This window comes from Elephantulus edwardii, unplaced genomic scaffold (genome assembly GCF_000299155.1).
Source record: "Elephantulus edwardii isolate Elephantulus edwardi_28Jun2011 unplaced genomic scaffold, EleEdw1.0 scaffold00091, whole genome shotgun sequence".
Lineage (NCBI taxonomy): Eukaryota > Metazoa > Chordata > Mammalia > Macroscelidea > Macroscelididae > Elephantulus > Elephantulus edwardii.
In genome coordinates this window covers 7377575-7396508 of record NW_006399841.1, presented here as the reverse complement: position 1 = coordinate 7396508, position 18934 = coordinate 7377575, and the positions used below count along the sequence as shown (strand labels likewise).

Sequence of the window (18934 nt, the reverse complement as noted above, 5' to 3'; positions counted from 1 at the left end):
AATACATATAACATATAATATATATTGACATATAAAACATAGACAAGACAAAGTAACAAGAAAACCATATAAACACACTTTGCAAATTGATATAATTTGGTTTTTCTTGACTGAACAATTTTTTTATAAATAATAAGGCATGCTCCAGACACATAATTATTCTTAGTATGTGGAAAGGACCGAGTAAAGTGTATTTGTGCCACAAAGCTCCGGTTAATGCCCTTCAGTCTCACTGGGACTGTAAACCGCTGTTTAGGGAAAGCATGAATTTGTTCTTTAATGAGACAGTTCCAGCAACTTCTCAGCGGGCAGCGGTTGCTAAGGCGTCACTTAGAGATAACGATGAGTGTCCCACTGGTGAGGTTTCAAAGGACACACAGCTACATGATCCTGGGGAAAAAAGAAGTCTAGGATGACAAACCAGAAAGCCATCCAGACTGGCCTCACCTTGGAGAAGTCCAATTTCTCCTGAAACTTTAGCCCATAGCAAAGGCTTATCATTTTTTCATCTGACAGCCAAACTTGATAAAATTGAGGTGTTTCAGCACAAAGAGTTAGAGTACTTAGAAAGAATATGTGCAGAGGATATTTTGTGCACCCACATGGAGTTTACTGTACAAATTTTATAGGAACTTACCTTTGATAGGTAAGCGGGGGGAGGATATTGAAATATCAAGTACCTTGAACTCACTAGCAGTTCTGCAGGCCAATGGGGGGGGTGGGATATTCTGCCCCCATTAAGATTTATAGCCTCAGAAAACTTAAAGGGCAACGCTATAGGGTCAATATGAGCTGACATTGAATTCATGTTGGTGGGTTAGTAGGAAAATTGGAGTATGTAGTAGTTTGAGGAACTAAATTATCTTTGTAAGAAGGGATAGTTATCTTAATATAAATAACAAAAGACATATCAATAGATTTTGTTATGCGCTGTCTAGTTGCCTGTGATGTATAGTAACTTAATCACTCTGAACCTTGTCCTATCCTGAGCCAGTCTCATTGTCTCTAACATCTGCCCCATTGCTCCAGTCACTGTATCAATCCATCTCACCAGAGTCTTCCTCTCCTACGCTGTCCCTCCATTCTTCTAAACATGATGTATATATACTTAATTAATGTCTAAAAAAAGAACAAAATGAAATAGCTGACCATCTGGCAGGTCTTCAGAGGCAGGAAGTAACACAGGAAGAGAGTGTCCATCTTTTTCCCATGGAGCAGCTGGTGGATTTGATCCACACAACTTTGGGATGGCAACTCAGGTCCTCACCACTAGGCACCAGGGCTCCCTCACTGCTGTCAGTTCGTTCTAACTCAGAGTGAGCCTTCATTGGCTTTCTAAGGTTGTTCTTTGCAATGGGAGGAGGCTGCCCATCTTTTTCCGGCAGAGTCACTGGTAGACCTAAACCACTGATGCAACGTTTAGATCAGCAGTCACCTTGCTGAGAACCATGCCACGATTAGCAAAATTTATATTCTCTATTATATTCCGTTTATTGCATTATTATTAATATCAATTCACTTGACCTTTATTATTTAACGATAATTTCTTGCTGTTATGTGTTGTCTAGTCACCTCCAACTCATAGTGACCTTGTGAATGAACTGAAATGTTCTCAGTTCTGTGTCATCCTCACAATTGCTGTTGTCATGGTGGTTAAGGTGTGTGTGTCAACTTGGCTGCCTGTGATTGGTTGGTGGTTATGATATGATGTAGTCATCCCCTTGATGGGATTGAATGTAACATCATTTCCTTGATGAAACCTTTCATAATAGAATACCCTCATTGTTGTTGTTGTTGTTGTTAGGTGCCAATCAAATCAAGTACAACTCAAAGAGACCCTATGAACAAAAGACCTAAACGCTATCCTGTGTTGTGCCATCTTCATACTTCCTGGCACACCAAAGGCCATTGCAGCCGTCACTCTGTCAATCTACCTGGTTGAGGGTCTTCCTCACCTTCACTGACCCTCCAACCTTTCAAGCAGCAAACAAGTATGTCTTGAAGAGGGTGCAACCCGAGCGCTCTTTGGCGGCAAGGATGATGAGGCTTCGCCCCACATACTTCAGGCATGTTGCTAGGAAGGCTTATTCCTTGGAGAGGGACTTGATGCCTCGATGACACAGTCTGTTAAAAGCAGCCGATCTGTTGAGGAGGTTACTCATCGGAGGTGTGTCTCAACATTCATGGGCATCAGGCTTGCTTTATGCCCAATCCGGCTCCTGCATCTTATTTGCCACCTCTAGTTCTTTGGAATGAACCAGCAACCTGTGGTGGGTTATTCAGCCTCTGTAGCTAGTTGAGACAGGAGAAGCTTCTCTCCTGAGGTCTGAACCATGAACCTGGGCTTTCCTAGCCTCTGCAAGCACATGAGCCATTTCTCTGAAATAACACACTTCACATCTACATCCAACCCTTATATCATGTCTGCTCTGTAATGGAGCTCTGATGGTCTAGAGCTAAGAAGCTGTCCGGCAATCCCGAAGACATGTGGTTCGAATCCAGCAGATGTTCCACTGGAGAAGGTGGGCGATCTCCTCCCATCTGATAGATTGCCTCTGAAAACCTACCAGAGGATCAGCTATGCGTAGGAACAATAGCATGTTCCAGATACTTTCCAAAATACTTCGCTATATTAATCAATTTCTTGATCATAAAACAATATGCAGAATAATGGTCTCCCAAAGCCATTCTCACAGGCAGTGTGTATGTCAGGTTACATAATATGCAGGGAATCCAGGTTGCAGATGAAATTAAAGCTACTAAATAGCTAATTTTAAAACACATTATCCTGAATTAGTGCAATATGTCCAATGTAATTTCAAGCTTTCTTCAAAGTGACGAAAGGAGGCAGAAGCGTCAGTGTCAGAGTGATGCAATGAGAGAAAAATCTGACTAACATTTAATTCAAAGACTTGACTTTGAAGATGGAAGACGACCAAGAATCAAGGAAGGCAAAACCCCTCTAAGATACTAAGACGCCAAAACCCCTGATTCTTCCCAAGAGCCTCTAGAGAACAATGCAGCAACCGGTTGAGGCATATTTCACAGTTTCTCCCCAGAGAACCGCATGTTGTATCACTCGTAGACTTATACTTCAAGCCAATAGTCGCTAATCGTGTTGACCAACTGTTGTGACTTGTGTTGCTATAATGCCCAAAGCTGTGCCACCAGAACCTCAAATATCATCAGGGTCTCCATAGAGCAATTAGATAATTCTTGCTATCTGTTTGGTAGATATAGTTTCCTCTCTGTATGGGAAAGTCAGATTTCAGTCATGAACAATGTTTCCACGTATGTTCCAGGAACTCATCCTAACCAGTTCGCTTCAGATCAAGTTTTCAGGAATTTAATCTATAGAGAAGGGAGCTCTGGTGGCCTAGGGGAAGGTAGTTGTACTGTCAAACTAAAGGCTCACAGTTCAAATCCACCCGCTGCTCCACAGGAGAAAGATGGGTAACTGCCGTGTGATTTACTGTCTCTGAAAACCTGCCAGCGGAGCATCTATGGGTCAGTGCCAACTTGGTGGTGCACAGAACAGCAGCAGTAGATTAAAACACAGTGGCAAGGAGGACCTGGTGCATATTTCTGGAAAATTAGTCAGTGACAAGCTTGTAAGGAAGAATGAATATTGTCTGATGCAGTATCCCCAAAAATGGGCTTTTTAGGTTGAAAAACACTCAAAATATGGCTGGGGAGGAGCTTCCTGCACAAGGTAGAACTTACCTTAATGATGTGGATGAAGTAACACCTTCAAGATCTTTATTTGCTTATGTGGCACAACTGAAAATTGGAAGAAACCATTCCAAAACTCTATTATTATTCAGAATATTGGCTAGTGTTTTGTCTAATAAAGGTGACTCCCCTCTTTAATTCAACCCAAGCCTCCTACTTGAATTCTTTCTCTAGAGGAGGCAAGACCCTACACTGTAGTATGCAGAAACACCGCTGATGATAAAGATGAAGAAATTGAGGCTTGTTCCCCTCCCCCCCAACTTCTGCAATCTGAAATTGATCAAACATACAGTCAGGCATAAATGATAATGATTGCTGATTGAAAGGCAAAAGTTGGAAATAAAACAGAAGCATCAGTGGCTGGAAAATATGGCTCTGGTGACTGAAAGGCCTGATAGAGTTTTGCAACTGCATAGCCTTTAGCATGGATTACACTTCAACAGATGATGGAATTTCTCACAAGTGGACCACAGCATAAAGATAAAATATGAAATATTGAAGCTGTCAAGGATTTCATTTTCCCTTGAGCCTCAACCAATTCCTATCGAAGCAGCAGTCAAGAAATCAAAGCTTGTGTTACATGAGCAAATCCACTTTAAAAGACCTCTTTAGAGAGTTAAAAGGAAAAGATGTTACTGGAAGACTAAGGTGTGCCTGGCCCACGCCACGCCATTTCCAATCATTTTATATGCATATAAAGACAACAAAAAGGATAAGGAAGACCAAAGAAGAATGTTGTTGTTGTTGTTGTTGTTATTGCTGCTGTTGTTAGATGTCATCAAGTTCACCACAATTCATACTGACCCTGTGAAGAACAGATCTGGACCGTGCTCTATCCTGTGCCATCCGCAGAATCTCTGATATGCTCAAAACCATTGTTACAGTCACTGAATGACTACATCTTGTTGAGGGCCCTCCTTTCTCTTCCTTTCTTTCCCGCAGTGATACCTTTTTTCCACCATCAGGTCCTTCCTGACAACATGCCCAAATTATGAGAGACAATGCTTCACTATTTTCGTCTTAAAGGAACACGCTGGTTGTACTTCCTCCAAAGAGATGCCTTTTTAATTATAGTGTTGATCATGAACGCTGAATATAGCATGAGCTGCCAGAGAACAGATGAGCCTGTTGTGGAAGTACAAAAAACTCCGAGAAGGAAGAGTTGCAAGACTTCATCTGCCCTGCTTTGGAAATGTGTCAGGAGGATTCAGTCTCTGAAGAAGACCATAATGCTTCTTAATAATAGTGGGTCACTTAAAATGAAGAAGACTCTCACGGAGATGTATTTACGCAATGGGTGTAACAACGGTTTGAGATGTAGCAATAATTGTGAGGATGGCGCGGCAGTGGGCACTGTTTCGTGCTATTCTACATAAGATAACCAAGAGTTAGAATGTGGATACCTCACAACAAAACAATGCTTCAGACCTGCAGAAAATCAAATACAGCCTCCACTGTGGATTACATCTCAACATCAAGAAAACAAAAATCCTCACCCTTGAGGCCAAGAAGCAACAGCATGGTAGATGGAAAAAAATATTGAAAGTATCAATGATTTCATCTTACTTGGATCCACAATAAATACCATTGGTACCAGCAAGTTAGAAATCAAACGACATGGTGTACTGGGAAAACCAAGGACCTCTCCAGAGTGCTGAAGAGCAACATAACCTTGAAGATTAAGGTGCACCTGCTCCAAGCCACCGTCTTTTCAATTATGTGCTATACTTCTGAAAGTTAGACAAGGAACAAGGATGAAAGAACAAGGATCATGGCCTTTGAATTGTGGTGTTAAAGAGGACTGTGGACTATCTCATGAACTGTCAAGAGAGCAAGCAAGTGCGTGTGTTAGAGAAAGTGCAACCCAGGATGCTCCTTAAAGGCACAGATGACAAAGCTTCATCTCACATCCTCTGGGTACATGGTTAGAAGGGGTCAGTCCTTGGGAAAAGGCATCATGCTTGGAAAGGTGGAGGGTCAGAGCAAGAGAGGAAGACCCTTAACAAGATGATTGACAGAGTTACTGTAACAATGACTCAAGTATATCAGAGATGATGAGGACGACACAAGATGGGGCAAGGTTCACGTCGGTTGTTCGTAAGATCAATATGAGTCTACGCCAACTTGCTCTGACAGAAATAGCGGGAAACTAAGAATCTGAACAATAACTGATACTTGCAATCATTGCAACCCAACCAAGGACCATGAGGAGAAACACATAACCTTAAAAGGATGTTCGCAAACAATCACTTTAAAAGCACACAAGACTCTTACTTCTGTTCTATACAAACTAGTGATCTGTGCTCTCAGAAGAAGGCAATATGGCGCTGGTAGACCTCAACATCTTTGGGTAGAATGTTAAATAATCCAGGAAGTATCAAGAGAAGATGGGAGGAATACACAGAGTCACTGTGTCAGAAGAAATTGACTGACACAGAAGAATTTCATGAAATGACACATGAGCAATAGCCTATGGTGATGAAGGAAGAAGTTCAAATTGTTTTAAAGGAATTGGCAAAAAACAAGGCTCCAGGAGTTGACGGCATACCAATTGACATATTTCAACGGACAGACACTGCCCTGGATGTGCTCACTAACTTGTACCAAGAAATCTGGAGAACAGCCAGCTGGCCCACTGACTGGAAAAAGATTGATATTTGTTCCCATTCCAAAGAAAGATGACCCAACAGAGTGCGGAAATTATCGAACAATATCATTAATACCACATGCAAGCAAGATTCTGCTGAAAATTATCCAAAAACGTTTGGAACAATATGTCAACAGAGAACTGCCAGATATACAGGCTGGATTTAGAAGAGGTCGTGGTACTAGGGATACTATAGCTAATGTTAGATGCATCTTGGCAGAAAGCAAAGAATACCAGAAGAATGTCTATCTATGCTTCATTGACTATGCAAAGGCTTTTGACTGTGTGGATCACAACAAGCTGTGGCTGACTCTGAGAAGAATGGGAATCCAAGAACATTTGACTGTGCTAATGTGAAGCCTATACTTGGACCAAGAGGCAGACGACAGAACAGAGCAAGGAGATACTACCTGGTTCAAAATCAAGAGGAGATCTGTCATGGATTTATTCTGTCTCCAAACCTTTTTCAATCTGTATGCAGAACAGATCATCCGAGACACTGGGCTGTATGAAGAGGAATGTGGCATCAGGATTGGTGGAAGAGTCGTCAAACAACTTGCGTTATGCAGATGACATAACCCTGCTTGCTGAGACTGAGGAGGACCTGAAGTGTTTGCTGCAGAAGGTCAAGGACTGCAGCCTCCTATATGGATTGAAGCTCAACATCAAGAAAACAAAGATTCTCACCACTGGGCCAATTGGCAGCATCAGTATGGATGGTAAAGAGATTGAGATAGTTAACAGTTTTAGTTTGCTTGGCTCCACAATCAACACTCTTGGTAACAGCAGCCAGGAAATCAAGAGGCAAATTGCATTGGGAAAGTCAGCTGTGAAAGACCTCTCAAGAGTAGTGAAGAGCAATGACGTCAGGCTGGAGACTAAGGTGCGCCTGATCCAGGCTATCGTCTTCGCAATTACGTGCTATGCATCAGAGAGTTGGACAGTGAATAGGGCTGGTAGAAAGAGAATCGATGCCTTTGAGCTTTGGTGCTGGAGAAGAGTGTTGAATATACCATGGACTGCTAGGAGAACAAACAGGTTTGTCCTGGAGAGGGTGAAGCCAGGCTGCTCCTTGGAGTCAAGGATTCTGAAGCTCCGTCTGACATACTTTGGGCATGTTGCAAGGAGGGGCTGGTCCTTGGAGAGGGACATCATGTTTGGCAGAGTGGAGGGACGGAGATGGAGAGGAAGACCTTCAATGAGATGGATCGATTCTGTGACTGGAGCGGTGGGAATAAGTGCATTTGAGATGGCTAGGTTGGCACAGGATAGAAAAGCATTTAGAGCTCTTGTACATAGGGTCGCTGAGTCGCAAGTGACTTGATGGCACATAACAACGACAACAGACCTCAACATTCTCAACATCCATTATATCCATTCTATATTATAAATATGTCTGGTGCCTGTTATACATCTGTACTCTGATTGCATAATGGCCCTAACTGGGATCTAAGTCCATGATTGGCATGGGGCACACTCACAGCAGTGTGAAACCCTCACATAGATTCTGGTAGCCAGTTCTGTACACTTGTCATTCTGGGTGGCCTTCAGCTATCAAGAGCAGCTGTCGTGTACAAAGCTGTTGAAGGTCCCACTAAACGCATAAGGGCTGGCTCATGACAAAATCATCACTTTGGAAAGAACTGTTGTAGTGTGTTGAGCACAAAGAGAAAAATGAGAAACGTATTTTCGATTATCTTCTCTTTCAACCAAGGATTAGAGAGATTGAAAGAGAAAAAGTCATGCCCTACACTGCAGTCTAGCTAATAAGTTAAATACATGACTTACAAATGTTTACAAATTTAAAAAATCCTCTTCTTTGAGAAAAGAATAAAATCAGATTGTCATTTGAAAATCATGAATACGGTGTCTATAGTCAGGAAATATGTGATCAGAAAATGCTTAGCAAATGTTTTAAGCTGATGACTGTTGTAGTTTGCCGTTAGATACCCAAGGACTATCCAGGCTTCACTTTCCTGATTACAGGAGCATCGTCTGAGGAAGCAAATGGAATCCCTTAAGGAAGGGAGAACCATGTTGTTTGGCAGTGTATATTGCTTTCATTTTTCCCCCCTCTTCATGTATTTTGCTTTTCCTTCAAAAATAAAAACAAAAGTAATGGTAGGTGTTGCCCTGGGATTTCATTAGAATGAAGATGAATGTCTCCAATTCTCTGCTCATTAGTTCTACTAGTGGTTGTACTCTGCATCTGCTGAGTTTCTGTTCAGAAGAGTGTACTAGAAAGAGAACATTACTTAGAGTCAGAACTTCAGACAAGCCATTAGCCTCCGTTTTCTTTCTTACAGAAACAAGGTGATAATGTCTACCTCAAAAGTTTATTTTTAATATGTTGTTGTTGTCAATTGCCTTCACATCGAGCACAACTCATAGCGATCCTATGAACAAAAGGCCTGAAGCCCCTCTACAACTATCGACATTTATCAAAGTTCACAGAGTTTCCTGAGTTATGTTATTTAGGAAGTGGATGCCATATAGGAAAATTTAAAAAGGATAACCTAAGTTATAAGAATGTTAACCTGAGTTAGGATGAAATATTATCCACCCCTTACTTCTTATGATTATTCTACATGAAGGGACCTCAGTTGGAAACAGCACATACCTCACCCTTTTCCTTCTGCATAAATGGCAAGGATATGGCCTTAGTCCCCAAAGCAGTCATGTAGGGAAACTCAATAAGGTGGGATAGAAGCGTGGTTTATGGTTCCATCATTTCTATACACATTTTCTACAGTCATAGCAACAAAAAAAATGAAATGTGGAGATAAGGTCAGAGGGGTCATACGAGGCCTAAACTGCCCTACTGAAAAAGTGACATGCATCGTTTATACTCATAGACCTTTGTTGCTGTTGCTGTCGTTGTTGGGAGTCATCGAGTTGAGTTCAACTCATAGTGAGTCAGTGAGCGACAGATGTGAACCCTGCCCTGCCCTGTGCCGTTCTCATCATCTCTGAAGCACTTGAGCCCGTTGCTGTGGTTACTGTGTCAATCCATCTTGTCGAAGGTCTTCCTCTCTCATGCTGACCTTCCTCCTTTCCAAGTACGTTGCTCTTTTTCAAAGACAGACCCATCTTAACAACGTGCCCAAAGCACGTGAGATGAAATGTTTGCATCCTTGCCTCCAAGGACCACCCCAGTTGCACTTTCTCCAAGACATATTTGTCGATTCTTTTGTCGGTCTATGGGGTATTCGGTGCTGTTTTTCACTATCTCAACTCAAAGGCATACCCCATTAGATAGAGCTCATCATTAAATATGACCCTCATTTCCTCAATGGGAAGAGGCAATGTGAAAGAACAAATGAATATTCATCTAGCAGTAAATGTTTCTGCTAAAGAAAGTTTACAAAGAATCAAATGTATGTCTGTTATCTACCCTCAACCCTTCTCGATCACTATATCAGTAGGCAGGGCACTCCTGTGAATAAGTACAACAGACCAAAACAAACAATTGCAATAGAGTTGGCTCTGACTCACCGACATCCCCTGACTGTCAGAAGAGAACTATCTTCTACAGGGCTCTGATTTTTTTTTTTCCCTTTTAACTTTTTATTGTGGTTTGGGTGAAAGTTTACAAAACATATTGGTTTTTCATTCAATGATTCATACACATTTTGTGTTTTAACCTTAATTCTAATACTCGCAATGTCTGCTCATCTGCTTATTGTATGTTGCCTCTCCTTTCACCCATTTCGATGCATTTCTATCGTCTTTGGCATTTATCAAACCATCTTGCTGAGGGTTTGCCATGCTTTTATTTGTAAACCAAATGGATCAAAACATTCATTTATTTGTGAGGAAATAATGACATGCCTATGAAGCCCCAGTGGCATGGCATTGAGAATAACCCTAAAGTCATTTCCCTCAGGCACTTTGAATCTACCAGCAGTCTGAGGGGAGAAAGATGTGAGCAATCTCCCAGATGTGATTTGCAGCCTTGGAAAGTCTGTCGAAGGTCAGGTACAAGTCTATGGCAACTTGAGGACAATGAGAGACATGAGTCCGTCTACTAGACAACAGACCGATGGTCTTCAAAACTGTTCATTCATAAAAGACAAACAAACAAACCAACAAAAAGAAACCTAAAGGGCCCTTTAAGATTAATGGAGACATGACAACTCAGCTTATTTCATTATCTTTGATAAAATCTTAGCTCCAAAAAATGCTTTAAAACGTATTAGTGAAGCAGTAGAAGAATCGTGACTATTGTTACATAATTTCTATCATTATTAGAATGTGTTTTAGATAATTCTAATTATGCTCCTATTCAGTGCTCTAAATTGGATTTAAGTGTATTATTTTCCTTAGAGATAAATTTCTAAATATTTAGGAATAAAGGATTGCCAAATTTTCGCCTCAGGTTTAAACAATTGAGAAAGCACAAACAATAATAATAGCCTGTCTTTATACATAACCGAGATAAAGCAGGTGAAGCAAAAAGGTGAGAAATAAATGGCTGTTTATCGTTCTATTCTTTTTTTTTTAACATTTTCAATTTTTATTCTTAAAAATAGGAATCAAAACTGCAAAGGCAGATTTATAATCACTTCTGAATGAGAGGGTCATTTTGGAACATCACAAGAACGCATACTCAGATGGAAATCTAGTTAAACTGCGGTTGCTCCTCAGGTTGCATTCACTCCTGCATTTTCTCAATTAGTTCTTCCTTGTATTTGCCTTTCTCTTTTCCAACTTGCCGAGACTTAGCTTTACGTTCAAGAATTTTTTTCCGATCTTTATCCAATTTCAGCCTGGTAATAACCACCTTGCTTGGGTGAATGCCCACATGCACTGTGGTACCATTAGCCTTCTCACGCTGCACTCTTTCGATGTAGATGACATACTTCTTTCTGTACACCTGGACTACCTTGCCAATCTGCTGACCTTTGTAATGTCCTCGCACCACCTGCACCTCGTCATCCTTGCGGATGGGCATGGAGCGCACGTTGTACTTCTGCCGCAGCTCTTTGGACAGAGGGGAGGACATGATCTTCCTGCGCACATGCGAAGGGGCATTGAAGTGGCGTTTTCGGTTCTTGCTGCGGTCCGAGGTAACGAAAGGGTTGAACTTCATGGTGGCAGGCGTCCGACAGCGTCAGGATCTCCAAGCACAAGCTATCGTTCTATTCTTGTAAATTTTTGCATGGTTTTAAAAAAATATTGAAACTATAAAGCCAATAATAGATGCTTATCTGGGAAATGATTATGACAAAATGTCCAGGATGTATAATCATATGCATTCATATACGAATAAGTTAAAAACCAAACAACAAAGACATTATACCCACAACAACCTGAAAAACAACTCTTCACATAATACAACAAACTTGTTAAAACTGGCACTGATATAAGATAAAAACTTGTCAGGAAAATACAAATATTTTTCACTAATCAAGAGTAATAGAGAAGTGGTTAACTGTCCCCTAGCAAAGCAAGAAAACTGTTAAGACCCAGAAGCATAGGCAGTTTCATCAAGTTCCAGCTCTCACAGGTTTCCTGGTATGTAAGACAAGATGGGAAAAGTGGAAACATTAACAGTATCTTAGCTCAGTATCTTGACTAAGTTCAGAATGCATTTATACTTCATGTTTTACTATATTTTCCTCACATTTTTAATAACCATTCATCAATTTTATAACAAAACACAACAAAAAACCCACCCCAAACCTTTAAAAAACTCAAGCCTACCAACTACCATAGGAACAAAGAAAGTTATTTCCCGTATCTTCCCAAATTTAAGCCTGAAGCAAAAATCCCGAGCAGCAACAAAGGGAAATGGGTTCACGCTCTCAGCAATTAAAGTGCTGTGTTTCAGGGCTTGCCAAGTGACCTTTAATGAGCACCTGTCTGGGACAGAAAAATCATAGTATTCCACGCTCCACACTCAGTGTGTAATTTAGCTTTAGTATCACAGTGGGGCTGCTGGGTGTATCCCCAGCATTCAGATTTATGACCAAGCTGAGGTATATGTTTGAATTTTACAGTTTCTTCTTGGTATTTGACTTCTGGTTCATATCCCACAAAGTAGCTCAACTCTACTTTTAATTCCAACTCAAATGGGTCAGGCCCCATGACTCAGGAGGGAGCTGTAATGGTGGCCTAGTGGGTAAGAGCGGGGCTGCCAACTCAAAGACAGGTGGTTCAAATACACTAGCTGCTCCATGGACAATGATTGGACAATCCATCCTGGGACAATTCACAGTCTCTGAAAATCTGTTGGAGGGTCAGCTAGCATCAGTTCTGCCTTGATGGCAATGAGCTGAATTGACATTTGTCTTCTTCATCGCAGGCAACACAAGAATCCTCGCAGTTCCCAGAAGCCACCCCCACAGTCCCTCTCTCTCTCCTTCCAACTCTCCTAAATCTATTCACTCTTTTACCTTTTTCTGTGAGTCCTAGTCTCAAAACTCACTTCCTGATGCTGACTTCTTCTACAGAAAGGTCATACTTTCCTCTTGTCTCTCTGGAACAACTTGATACCCTTAAAAACCCTCTTCTTTCACGTGACAATGGCTGTACAAGTTCTATAAAAGTCTCCCTTCCTGCCATTCCCTCTCAGTGCAAGGCAATGACCACAGAAAGCTGAAGGGAGGTAAGAAATGTTAGGAGACACCTCTAAAGCATAGTGGAAACTTCTCAAATGTCAAAGCAGAAGCTTGCAGGAGACTGGAACCAGGGTAAGAGCGCTGAGAGAGCTTTCTTATAGTATATGAGCTCTTCACCCTACATGCTTTACAGAGCTGATTGTCACAGTCCAAGGGGGCGAAGTATGGTGAGAGATACACAACAAAAAGCCAGGGTGGCAGCTACAGAACAAAGACCACCAAAGGGCCTCAGGTTAGAGGAGCGGGAGGGCTGTTCTCTGAGACTGAAGATGCTGGTGACGGGGCTATGAAGGAGCACAAGCTCTCAGAAGTCCCATAAGCCCTGATCTTACTCTCCAAATATTTCAAGTTAGTGATAAATGGAAAAGACTTGGGTCAGACTTTCATAAATCCACACCTAACTCACTAAAAAACCAGATTAACTTATCTCTCTCGTGCTGGTTATGGAATAGACGCAATAAAATGTGGTTGTTTAGAGATCAGTATTATTTATTTCTATCTCACTTCTGGTGGTGTCACTGATTAGAAAAGCTCTCAAACTAAAGGCTAGGCTTCTGTAGGGGTTCGAATCCTCAGGCCAACCCACGGGGGAAAGGTGGTCAGCTCCTTTGTGCTATGAAAATCCACTAGAGGGTCAGTTAAGAGTTGGAATCAACTCAACAACAATGAGGCTCCTTTGGGTCTTCCTTTATGGTAAATCGGGAGTTCTGGTGGCAGAGTCTAGAGAAGTGTGCTGCTCGCCCTAAAGCCAGCGCCTCATGGGTGATTTACATGCATGAGTGACTCCATAGGAGAAGGATGGGGAGTGTCCTCCTATGTGACTTACAGTTTCTGAAAATGACTTGGAAGGTCAGCTATGATTTGGTGACTTCTCGTTGACAAAGTGAATGAAATCTTTAAAATGAAACAAAAAATCCACCCCAAAACAAAAACAACCAATTAGATTATAGGATTTTATATCCAGTCTTTCTACAAGCCTTCATACTTAGAATACGGGATGGTACCTTTATTGTGTCTTCAAGTGCAGGAATGTAAGGTCCTAGCTAAGCTTTGTCTCTTCAAAACCTGTTAAGATGCCCACCTGTGCCAGATGGTGCCTCCCTTAGTGTCACTAAGAGTCAACAGAACTTCGAAGAGCCTCTTCCATCTAACACAGTGGTTCTCAACTCCGAGAAGTATAGTTTGGTGGTTGGTTGGTCAGTTGGTTGATTTTCCTTATGTAGATTTAAGCTCCTGTATACAGAGCAGATTATCCGAGAGATTAGGCTCTATGAGGAGAAGTGTGGCGTGACCTCAGGACTGATGGAAGATCTATACAATCTGCGTTATGCAGATGACACAACCCTGCTTGCTGAAACTGAGGAGGACCTCATGCACTTGCTGCAGAGGGTCAAGGACTGTAGCCTTCAGTATGGACTGAGGCTCAATGTCAAGAAGACAAAGATTCTCACCACTGGACCAATTGGTAGCATCAGGATGGATGGCAAAGAGATTGAGATTGTTCACAGCTTCAGTTTGCTCGGCTCCACAGTCAACACTCTTGGCACCAGCAGCCAAGAAATCAAAAAACATATTGCGATGGGAAAGTATGCTTTTAGGGACCTCTCTAAAGTACTCAAGAACAACGGTGTCTTTCTGGACACTAAGGTGCACCCAAAAGGCCATGGTCTTTGCAATCACTTGTTATGCATCAGAGAACTGGACAATGACTAGGGAGGATAGAAGGAGAATTGATGCCTTTGAGCTGTGATGCTGGAAAAGAGTATTAAATGTACTATGGGCTGCCAAGAAAACAAACAGATTCACCCTGGAGAGGATTAAACCAGGCTACTCCTTGGAGGCAAGGATTCTGGGGCTTTGTCTGACATACTTTGGACGTGTTGCAAGTAGGAGCCAGTCCTTGGAGAGGGACATCATGCTTGGGGGGGTGGAGGGACAGCGCAGGAGGGGAAGACCCTCTATGAGGTGGATTGATTCAGTGACTGGGGTAATCGGGGTGGGAATGTCAGAGGCAGTGTGATTGGCACAGGATAGAACAGGGTTTGGGGCTGTTGTACACAGGGTCGCTATGAGTCTCAAACGACTCAATGATGGCACATAACAACAACAACAAGATTTAAGCTCCATGTTTTGAGATTCAGATTTCATTTTTTTCTGGACATTGTTTATTTGCTTTCATTTACCAAGGTGAGTCTAAAGAAGAGCCAGGGTTGCACAAAGACAAACAAGTAAAAGTCATTGTCATTGAGTTCATCTTGGGCAGAATGGTTCCTGAGGGTATTTTTGGCTGTAATCTTTATGGAAGCGGGAGTGTCAGGAGCTACTGAATAAAGACAAAACAAAACCAAACAAACCCCTCAACACTGCTACCAAGGAGATTCCAATTCACCATGACCTGCCATTGAGTTCCTGAGTCCGTAAGTCTTACAGGAAGAGAAGACCTCTCATATCTTTCTCCCACAGAACGAACGCCTAGAGGATTCAAACTGCCAACCTTATGGTTAACAATCTGGCCTGTTCTGCAGGACAGCCAGGCTCCTTGAGTGAGTTCTAATTGCTAACCTTTAGGTTAATTGTTGAGAGCAAACTGTCTGCACCATCAGCCCCAGAGTTGCAGCAAACTATTGGTTAAAAAAGATTCTTTCTCTCCTTTCAAACAGAAGAGGTTTTAAATAGCAGCATCACGTCTTATATTAAGTGTTATGTAAGAGTTTTCAAGTTATTTTAAAAGGAGTAGCAGGAAGTGGCTTTGGCAAAGTTCTTCTGACAACTGACTTGCTTTTTTGCATGTATACTGGTACCACTGAAACGCTTTAAAAATACACTGATTCTGGGGTCTCCAGAGATTGATTTAGGCCACAGCCTAGGCATCGGGATTCTTTTTTCTTCCCTCCTTTATTATTATTATTATTATTATTATTATTAATTTTAATGAAAATTTACAGAGACTTTGAATTTCCATTCATTCTTTGTTGCACTTTTCTTTCTTTTACTTTTCAAAGAGAAGAGTGAACTGGGGGCATCGGGATTCTAGTCTGCTCTAGTGCTCTTGTGATTTTAGAAGACATGATTTCTAATAGTGAGAGATTTGAGAAAGTGTGTGGTCTTGGGAGCAAACAAGAACAGATGAATTGGAGGAACTCCCTCAGCTGTGACCTGACATTCCTCCTGTGTGCACAGCTACAACTTTCTTCCCTCAAAGGGGACATCTGTAGGCACCCTCTGGCCCTCCTGATACCGAGAGTCATTCCTTTCAGAGCCCTCCCACATATTTACCTGTTTTGTAACGTCCAGCCACAAACCTAAAGCCTCGGTGCGTAAGCTCTAAAAGGGTTGTCTGAGAACAGGTCGGTGTAGCTGCTCAGGTCTGTGGAGGTGGCCTGTACCAGGAGCTCAGCTTCCTGGGTTGCTCAAAGGTCACCAGTTGGGCAGCTGTCACAGCAGCGGGTTCAACTACGGAGCTGTGCAGGTCCCCTGCCCCTGTCCTTCTGTGGGTGGGGACATCTCAGGAACCAATATCCCCACACCTCATCCTTAATGACTCCACCTCTTAAGCTGTCTCCTTACAATGACCATGTCAGCCTGTCCCAAGGACGATTTAATTGCAGCATAACTCAAATGGAGCGAGCCTCTGGTGGCTTGGTCCATATTGAAGTCGCACTTTTAGCCTAAAGGCCATGTTTTGTGTTGGGTTTTTTGTTGTTTTTTTTTTTTTGAGGTTTGAACCCACCAATGTTTCCAAGGGAGAAAGATGGATAATCTCCTCCAGTATGATCAACATCTTTAGAAACCCAAGAGAGGTCAGCTATGAACCAGTTCCAACTCCATGGCCACGAGACAATGAAAACACGACTCAAATGTTGGGAAATCCAATGCTATTTTCTGATACTCTTTCTGGGGCTGATGGTACCCCCACAGTTCTCTGTACCTTTCCCTCTCCTTTTGCTGCTCCTATTTTATCTTTTATAAAATGTAGAGTTTCTCTAGGAAATCATACATCCGCATTATCCTAATGTCTGTCAAAATGCACCTTAAGCCCTTGGGTGGCCCAAACAGTTACACTTTTAACAAAAAGGCTGGTAGTTTGAACCCATCCAGAGGTTCCTCAGAAGACAGCTCTGGCCATTGGCTTTGGAGAGGTCACAGACTTTGGAGAAGCTTTGTTCCACACACATGGGGTCGCTATGGGTCAGAATCAAGTCACAAGAGCCATCAACCCACCACATTCTCCTTAAGGAGAGACAGATATTGAGAATCTTGACAGTAGGCCAGGCAATTGTAAAGCCCGATGCTCACTAACTTGTGACTGTTACCATGTGGCCTGCAGTTCTCCTCAGCTCTATAACTTATGAGTTGAATAACCTCTGTGGATGCCAGCCTCCTCCTCCGTGAAATGAAGCTAGTACCCTCCCCTGCAAGCAGCTTTGAGGAGTGAGAGACCTGATAAATACAGCAAATGTAGAAGAAAGCTCGCTAGATCGAAAGAAGTCATTGCCAATCTGTTCAATGAAAGACTATGAAACCTCATAAAATATTAACAAATTAAAATAAAGCAGAAGAATCTAAAAGGATGCTGCAGCTTGTAACAGAAATGTGCGCTCCGAAATGCTGCAGCAATTAAGAGACTGCAGGAAGTCTGGGAAGAAATGAACTTGAGAACCAGGTTGGGATGAAACAGGCCTCATTATTTACTGATGGAACAAAATTCAATGTCCTTTTTTTTTCTATAATTATATTTTATTAATTTTCATAAACATTTACAGAGATTTTGGGCTTCCACTCATTCATTGTTGCACTATTCTCTCTACCCTCCTCCCAGTTTGATCTTGTCCAAATGCCACAGTGCTTGTCAAAGCCAATTCTGATTAATCTTCTTTGTCAGTGTGTCCTTTGCCATTCCCTATGCAAGGTTCACATCTGTTCTTCAAAGAGTCACTATGTTCCCTGAGTCACAGTCCACTTGATGACGCCTAATAACAACATCTATACAGTAAAATCATTAGTGCTACCGAGCTGACTTATTAAAAAATAATTTATCTCAATGTAACCACATATATAGATAGTTGCATATAAACAAAATTAATATAAATATTAATAAATATAAATGAAATTACACACACATCTCTTTTTTTTCTTTTGCTTGTGTACTGTCGAGTTGGATCCGACTGGCAGAGGAGGAGATTGGCCCTCTTTCTCCAGCAGAGCATCTGGTGGATTTGAACTGCGTGCCTTTGGAATTGCAGCACAGCTTCTTGCCACCAAGCCACCAGAGCTCCCTTATGCATCTCTTTGTAAGCCCTTTTAGAAATTAGGTTATCAGAGAAAAGAGAAGACGAAGCAGAATCTCCATCAGCTCTCTCCCCTCCATGCCAAGAACAACAGAAGAATAATAAATGTCTTTGTTTTTGGTGTTTTGTTTTGTTTTTTTGTTTATTTCTTGTTGTGTACCATTGAATCAGATCTGACACTGACTGGCACAGGAGGAAAATGCCCCTCCTTCTCCAGCAGAGCATCTGGTGCATTTGAACTGCACACCTTCAGGATTGCAGTGCAGTTTCTCGCCACTAGGCCACCAGAGATCCCTAATCAACGCCTTTGAATGGTGATACTGGAAAAGAATGCTGAATATGCCATAGATTGGCAAGAGAACAAGCAAGAATGTCTTCGAGGAAATGTAACCAGCGCGTCCCTTAGAAAGAAGGATAGTGAAACTTTGTCTCACAGACTTTGGGCACATTGTCCAGAGGAAAAAGATGTCACACTGGGAAAGAGGCACAGTCAGAGAAGAAGAGGAAGACTCTCAACAAGATAAATTGACACAGTGTCTGTACGAATGGGCTTGAGCCTCTCAGAGAGCATGAAGATGGTTTAGGATAGGGCGGGTTCAGGTCTGCTGCATGTACGGTCGCTCTGAGTGATAGCTGGCTGGCGG

General features: G+C 42.0%; 1 pseudogene; it reads right to left on the bottom strand.

The window, feature by feature from the left end:
* Positions 1–11033: 11033 nt before the first annotated feature.
* LOC102865685 lies at positions 11034–11471 on the bottom strand (annotated as a pseudogene).
* Positions 11472–18934: the final 7463 nt, after the last annotated feature.